The 7,826-nt window shown below is 37.9% G+C and overlaps 1 long non-coding RNA gene across 1 annotated transcript in view; it reads right to left on the bottom strand.

Annotated features, from left to right (window-relative positions):
* Positions 1–1,589, bottom strand: part of LOC115294957 — a 4,277-nt gene extending 2,688 nt beyond the window's left edge. Inside the window, exon 1 of the long non-coding RNA XR_003910235.1 lies at positions 740–1,589. This is a non-coding gene — a long non-coding RNA (uncharacterized LOC115294957). The remainder of the gene's footprint in view (positions 1–739) is intronic.
* Between the last annotated feature and the right edge of the window lie 6,237 nt (positions 1,590–7,826).

Raw genomic sequence — 7,826 nt, 5'->3', positions numbered from 1 at the left:
GCCAGCAAAGCTGAAGCCTGAAGGAAAGCCTCTGATCACTATAGGGCTCCCTCTGGACCCGAATTACCTCCTTCTGCCTCTTCTCTGACTCCCTCTCTTGAGGAGATGAGAAGGTGAGAGATTCAGCTAATTCTCAGGTACACGGGACAGTGGCTGCATTTTGTTCTGGACTTCGCACCCCACACAGTCTCAAGGGGCCAGCAGCCTATTAGACTAGCTTGCAATCAATGTGCTGTCTTGAGTTTGGGGGCTGCTGCTTAAAGCCATGTCTGCATGAGCTGAAAACCCACCACTGAAGTGTCTGGCTCTGCTGGGTCCTGGAGAGTGACAACCGCCCCCAGCTACGGGAGAAGGGAGCCTCGCGGAGCCTGCTGCTGCCACAAGCCAATCCTCACTCTTCTTCGGACAGTAGGACTTTCACGGATGTTAAAAAAAAAAAAAAAAAGCAGGGCGCCTGGGTGGCTCAGTCGGTTGAGGGTCCGGCTTTGGCTCAGGTCATGATCTCACGGTTTGTGGGTTCGAGCCCCACATCAGGCTCTGTGCTGACAGCTCAGAGCCTGGAGCCTGCTTCAGATTTTGTTCCTCCCTCTCTCTGACCCTCCCCTGCTTGTACTGTCTCTCTCTGTCTCCCAAAAATAAATAAAAAACATTAAAAAAATTAAAAAAAAAAACAGAAAACAGGAATGCTTATTAAATAAATAAATAAATAAATTTTAAAAATGTGAAAAGATATACCCACGTAGCTTCTCCCATGCACACAGACTTTCCAAGGCTCCTGCATTCTGCTTCATTCCCACATACTGGAGGTAACCACTGGTAACAATTTGGACCGTGTAGAATTCTAGAATTGTTTGAACTGGTAAATACTTACGTGTACATAGATGTACAGGTACAAAAATGTGTCTTTGTTTAATAGGATCATACCATATGTACTATTCTGTATTTTGCATCTTTATTCAACAGTAAGTAACATTGGGATCCTGAAAAAGCAGGTCATTTAACCTTTTATGTAATTTGTGAGCCTAGGAAGCCCTTCATATAAAACCCTCTGCTTTGCTTGTTCATATAAAATTGTGTGCTTTTGCCTGTTTTGTTCCTTACATAAATGAAATTGCGCAGTGATACGGAAATAGCAAGGACCCAGGATAGCTGGTGTTGGGAAAGGAGACATTGGCGAGGGCAGCAGTGAACACACATGAGCTGCAGTTATGCTAACGTAACACATCTTGGAAACAAAATGGCAAAAGCAAGGAAGATACAAACATACACGTTTGCTGATGCAAGGAGGTGTTCATGTAAAAGTCAGGAGGGTGTTAACTTCGGGACAAAAGAGAGGGTGGTGACTGTAAATGGACATATAAAATGTTTCTGGGGAAAATTCGAGAATTTCTGCTGCTGGATTTGGGTGATCGTTACATAGGTGTTCACTCTAGAATATTTAGTTGTACATCTGTGCTTTATGCACTTTTTCTGTACATGTGTTAGATTTTACCAAAGCAGTCCCTCCTTTGGGCAAGGGTGCCTGGGTGGCTCAAGTTAGTTGAGCTTCTGATTCTTAATTTCGGTTCAGGAGATCGAGCCCCACGTCAGGCTCTATGCTGAGTGTGGAGTCTGCTTGAGATTCTCTCTCTCTCTGCCCCTCTCCATCGCTCATTCTTTCTCTCTCTCTCTAAAAGAAAAAGAAAAAATAGTTAATGAACAAATCAATGGTAGATTAGATGTACTGAAGAAAGAATTGGTGAACCAGAAGTGCCCACAATGTTTCAGAGAGATGTAGAGTTAGAAAGTATGAGAGACAAAAGACATGGAAAATAAAATGAAAGTGTCCAACAATACTGACAGGAATTCCAGAAGATGTTTTAAAATGACTGGGGTTTTCCCAGATTTGATAAAATACATAAATTCACACAATTCTCACCCTATCGTGAGAAGAGATTATTAAATCCACGCTTGAGAACCGTTGTGGGGCAGCTGGGTGGTTCAGTTGATTAAACATTCAACTCTTATTGTTACTGTTTATTTAATGTTTAATTTTAATGTTATCTCAAAATTAATTTTGAGAGAGAGTGACAGAGCAGGAGTTGGGAAGGAACAGAGAAAGACACACAGAATCAGAAGCAGGTTCTAGGCTCTGAGCTGTCAGCATAGAGTCCGATGTGGGGCTTGAACCCATGAACCGCAAGATCATGACCTGAGCTGAAGTCGACTGCTTACCCGACTGAGCCACCCAGGCGCCCCTAAACATCCAACTCTTAATTTAGGCTCAGGTCATGATCTCACAATCATGGGATTGAGCCCTATTGGGCTCTGCACTGGCCATGGAACCTGCTTAAGAATCTCTCTCTCTTTCCCTCTGTCCCTTCTCCACTCTCTCTTAGGAAAAAAAGAAAAAGAACCATTGTATTGAGGGGCACTTTGCTGGCTCAGTTGTTGGAGCATGTGACTCTTGATCTCAGGGTCATGAATTTGATCCCCATGTTGGGTGTAAAGATTACTTATAAATAAAATCTTAAAAAAAATTTTTTTAGACCCATTGTAGTGAAATTGCAGAACTCCAAAGTCACAAAGAAATTTCAAAAAAGTTATTACCTTCAAATTACCCAAACAAAAAAGCTATATTACCTACAAAAGAGCATTTAAAATGACAGCAATAGAAAAATATCTTCAAGAAGAGCAAAATAAATTCATTTTTATACAAATAAGTAGTAAGAGAATTTCCCACTAACCTCTGAAAGAACAAAAGAACATGCTTTAGGAAGGTTCAGAATAAAAGTGCAGTCTAAGAAGCAATAGTGAGCAGAGAAATCAATTCAATAGACAGCAGGAAGGATGGAAAAAAAAAACCCCAGCAATTAAAGGGACATGAAGTAAGGTGGTATAAATACTTTCAATTATGTCAGTTATCACAATAGATGTAAATGTATAAAACTCACCAATTTAAAGATACAGTTTAAGTATAAAAAGTAATTCTAGCTCTATGCTTTCACAAACAGCACTCCTAAAAATATGACACAGTAGTAACATAAAGAAATGGAAAAGGATAAACCAGCTAAACATTCCCAAAGAAATGTGTTCCAGCCATATGACATCAGACAAGGAGACTTCTAAAAAGCATTCTTGTGATAAACAGGATCCTTACATAAGGATACAACCATAGTCATAGTGGAAGATTTAACACAGTTCTTTCAATTACTGGTTGGTTATCAGACAGAGTAAGGATATAGGAAATCTGTACATGATGGGGAGGGGAAGACGGAAAGAGAGTTGGGGAGAGAGAGAGAGAGACGCAAAACTTGAGAGACTATTGAATACTGTAAATGAACCGAGGGTTGAAGGGAAGGGGGGAAGGGGGGAAAAGAGGTGGTGATGATGGAGGAGGGCACTTGTGGGGAAGAGCGCTGGGTGTTGTATGGAAACCAATTTGACAATAAACTATTTTTTAAAAAAGGAAATGTACATGAAACTTAGAATGGAGAATCCTGTAATGCCAAATTAGAGCACACTCACTATTTTTAACTATTATGAAACACTTTATACAATGAACACACAAAATTTAAAACTTCTGTGCATCAAAGGACATGATCAAGATGGTGAAAAGATAATCCACAGAATAAACGATTTTAAACTCAAAGAAAAAAATAAATATCCATGAATTCACAATAAATTACTGAATAAATAAATAAATGAGGAGAGAAAAGACAAGCCTTCCTTCTTTCTCCCAAAGACTTCCAAACAATGTAGGTACAAACCTGCCCATCTGGAGGTGGAATGTAAATCCCATCCTGTTGATTACAGATTGGCCTTATTGACTTGCTTCCAAAAAATAGAGCATAGAAAGGGAAAAGCAGTAAGTTTACAAAGGAGAAATCTGGAAGACATCACTTTAACCAAGTGATCAAGGTTAACATCAATGATATTCAAATCCCTGACACAATATGATAAGGGCACTTCCCCTTGAGATATTTCCCCCAGATCTATAACCCCAGGCTAATCGTGACGAGACATCACACAAATCCAAGTCAAGAGACCATCTACAAAATAGCTCACCAGTACTTTTCTCTAATGTGGTGGACTGGGTTGGATGCTAGAACAGAAAAAGGAGGGGAAAATGGTGACATTCAAATAAAGACTTAGTTTAGTTGATAGTACTATATGAATGTTTATTTCCTAGTTTTGACAAAGATACCATGGCTATGTAAGACACTAACGTTAGGGGAAGCTAGGTGAAGAGTAACAACTCCCTGTACATCTTTGCTCCTTTTCTGTAAATCTCAAGTTATTCCAAAATAAAGTTTTAAAAATTAAAAAAAAAATTTCCCAGAAAACTCCAGGCCCAGATGGTTTCACTGGTGAATTGCAACAAATATTTAAGACAAAAGTAATGCAATGTTACACAAATTTTTTCAAAATATATATAGAGAGGTAACATTTCCAAACATATTCTATAAGGCCAGAAGAAACTTGACAAAGACATTACAGAAAGTTCAAGACGAATACTTCTCGTGAGCATAAACACAAAAAAACAATTTATATATAGAGATATATACCACATATAGATATATGATATATAAATACATATATAAAATACATTATGTCTGTGTTGGGTCATAGGGCTTCATATGGTGCAGGTGATCAAAAGGTACAAATTTCTTTTTTTTAACATAATTTATTGTCAAGTTAGCTAACATACAGTGTATACTATTGTGCTCTTGGCTTTGGGAGTAGATTCCCATGATTCATTGCTTACATATACCACCTCATGCCCATCCCAGCAAGTGCCTTCCTCAATGCCCATCACCCATTGTTCCCTCCCTCCATACCCTTCCCCCAACAGCCCTCAGTTTGTTGTCTGTATTTAAGGGTTTCTTATGGTTTGCCTCCCTCTTTGAAATGATTTTTTCCCCTTCCCTTCCCCCCATGGTCTTCTGTTTAGTTTCTCAAATTCCCCATATGAGTGAAACCACAGGATATCTGTTTTTCTCAGACTTATTTCACTCAGCATAATACCCTCCAGTTCCATCCACATTACTGCAAATGGCAAGATTTTACTCTTTCTCAAAACATATAAATTTCTTGTTACAAGATAAGTAAGTTCTAGGGATATAATTTACAGCATGGTGACTATAGTTAATGATACCAAATAGCATATTTGAAAGTTGTTAAGAGAAAACATCTTAAAAGTTCTCATTACAAGAAAAAATGTAACTCAGTTAGGTAATGGATATAAACTGGACTGACTTTGGTAATTATTTTGCTATAAATACAAGTATCAAATCACATTGTACACCTTAAGCTAATACAATGCCAGTCGTATTGTGATAAAAGTGGAAAAAACAAAATAAAAAAAATTTTTTAAAGAAATAAATTATGATAAAGTTAGGTTTATCCCAGAAATGCAAGGTTGCTTTAACATTTAACAACCAATCAATGTCGGGGTGTCTGAGTAACTCAGTTGGTTAGGCATCTGAGTTTTGGCTCAGGTCATGATCCTATGCTTTGTGGGTTCAAGCCCCATGTTGCGCTCCACTCTTGCAGCACGGAGCCTGCTTGGGATTCTCTCCTTCTCTCTCTGCCCCTCCCTGGCTTGCTTGCTCTCAAAATAAACAAACTGAATTTAAAAAATTTAAAAGTCAATCAGTGTAATTCACTACATTAACATAGTGAAAGAGAAAACTATACAAGGCACAAAAAGTACTGACAAAATTCAACATCAGTTTATGGTGAAAATTCTGGGGGAATTTGGAGGGTAACTTCTTCAGTTACCTGATAAAAGGCAGTTGCAAAAGAAAATCTACAGCTACTATCAGACTTAATGGTGAAATGCTGAAGTATCTGAGTATTGGGAACAAGACAAAGATGCCTGCTCTCACCAGTTCTATTTAATATATTACTCAAGGTGCAAGCCAGTTCAGTAAGGCAAGAAAAACAAATAAAAGGCATAAATATTGGGAATAAAGAAGTGGTCTCAATTTGCAGATATTATTGTTACACAGATCATCACAGGAATCTACAAAGCAAGTACTAGAAATACTGAGTGAAGTTAAGCAAAGTCACAGGATACAGGGCTGATCTACAAAAATATATTAGCTGCAACAATTAGAAAGTATGTTTTTTAAAATTCCAGTTACGATAGGAACAAATCACAAAATTCTTAGGAACGAATGTAACAAATATTGCACCAGACCTGTATGCTGACGGTGTAAAATACTGCTGAGGGAACTTACAGAAGACTTAACACATGCCGTGCTTATGCCCTGGAAGACTCACTACTGTTAAGATGTCAATTCTTCTCAAATTGATCTACAAATTCAACACAATCCCAATCATAGCCCTATGTTTTTATAAAAATGGACAAACTGATTTTAAAATGTATATGGAAATGCAAAAGACCTAACAAAGGAAAAGCTTTTCAATAAAGAAGAAATGAAGTGAGTCGGGTGGGTTTGAATCCAATGACTGGTGTCCTTATATAAAAGGGGAAATTTGGAAACAGAGACATATACACAGGGAGAAAACCATATGAAAACGAGGGCAGAAACAGGGGTGATATTTCCATAAGTCAAGGAATGCCAAAGCTTGCCAGCAAACACCAGAAGCTAGAAGAAGGGCCTGGAACACATTCTCACAGCCTTAAAAAGAATCAACTCTACCAACACTTTGATCTTGGATGTCTAGCCTCCACAAAGGTGAGACAATACATTTCTGTTGGTTCAGCCACCTAGTTGATAATACTTTGTTACAGCAGCCTTGGCCAACTAATACATATTTTTGTATGCTAGACAATAAACTAGACTTCATTAAATGAAAAATTTCTGCTCATCAAGAAACTTGCTTATCATCTGTGTAATAGGAAAGTTAACAGGCAAGCCATGGACATGAAGAGTGTTTGCAAACATATATCTGACAGAGGACTAATATCTAGAACATACATATATTTTAAAAGCTCCTATAACTAGTCAATAAAAAGACAGACACCCAGTAAGAATGGCCAAAATATTTGAACAGAAACTTCATAAAAGAAGATATATAAACGACCAACAACTACTTATAAAAGTGCTCAACTTCTTTGCCAAAATGGAAATGCAAACTGAAACCACAATGAAATGCTACGATATGCCCATCAGAATGGCTAAAACTCAAGACTTTTTATATGAAACTTTGGTGATGTTGTGGAACAACTGGAACTCTTGTTGGTGGGAATGTAAAATGGTACTACCATTTTGGGAAAAGGTCCATTGGTTTCTTTTAAAACCAAACAGGCACCAGCATTGTAACCCAGGAAGTCCACTCTATTTATTAAAAAAATAAATAAAAACATATATTCACTGAAAAATGTGTACAAGGATATCCATAGCAGGCTTAATTCATGATAGCAAAATGTGGATAGGTAAGTGAGGGTGTAATCATACAGTGGAATGCTACTCAACAAAAGAAGGAATTATACACATCATGGATGACCCTCCAAAACATCATGTGGTTGGAAAGAAGCCAAATACAAGGAGTTCACGGTGCATGATTCCATTTACATCAAGTTCTAAAATAAGTAAAACTAATCTATGGTGAAAAAAAAATCAGAACAGTAGTTGCCTCTGGAGATTGATGGGGGTAGGGTGTTGACTAGGGAGAACAGGGGAAATTTTTCTGGAATGATGGTAAGGTTCTACATCTTGACAGGGATTTGGGTCACATAGATGGATACATCGCCAAAATTCTTGAATAGCATATTCAAGATCTGTGCCTTTCAATCTATGTGCATTTTACCTGTAAAAACTACGAATATTGAACTCTAGTTAATTATATAAATGCTTAAGGCCTTTAAGGTGACG

Source organism: Suricata suricatta, chromosome 6 (assembly GCF_006229205.1).
Source record: "Suricata suricatta isolate VVHF042 chromosome 6, meerkat_22Aug2017_6uvM2_HiC, whole genome shotgun sequence".
Classification (NCBI taxonomy): domain Eukaryota; kingdom Metazoa; phylum Chordata; class Mammalia; order Carnivora; family Herpestidae; genus Suricata; species Suricata suricatta.
This window is presented reverse-complemented; position numbering and strand designations above follow the sequence as displayed.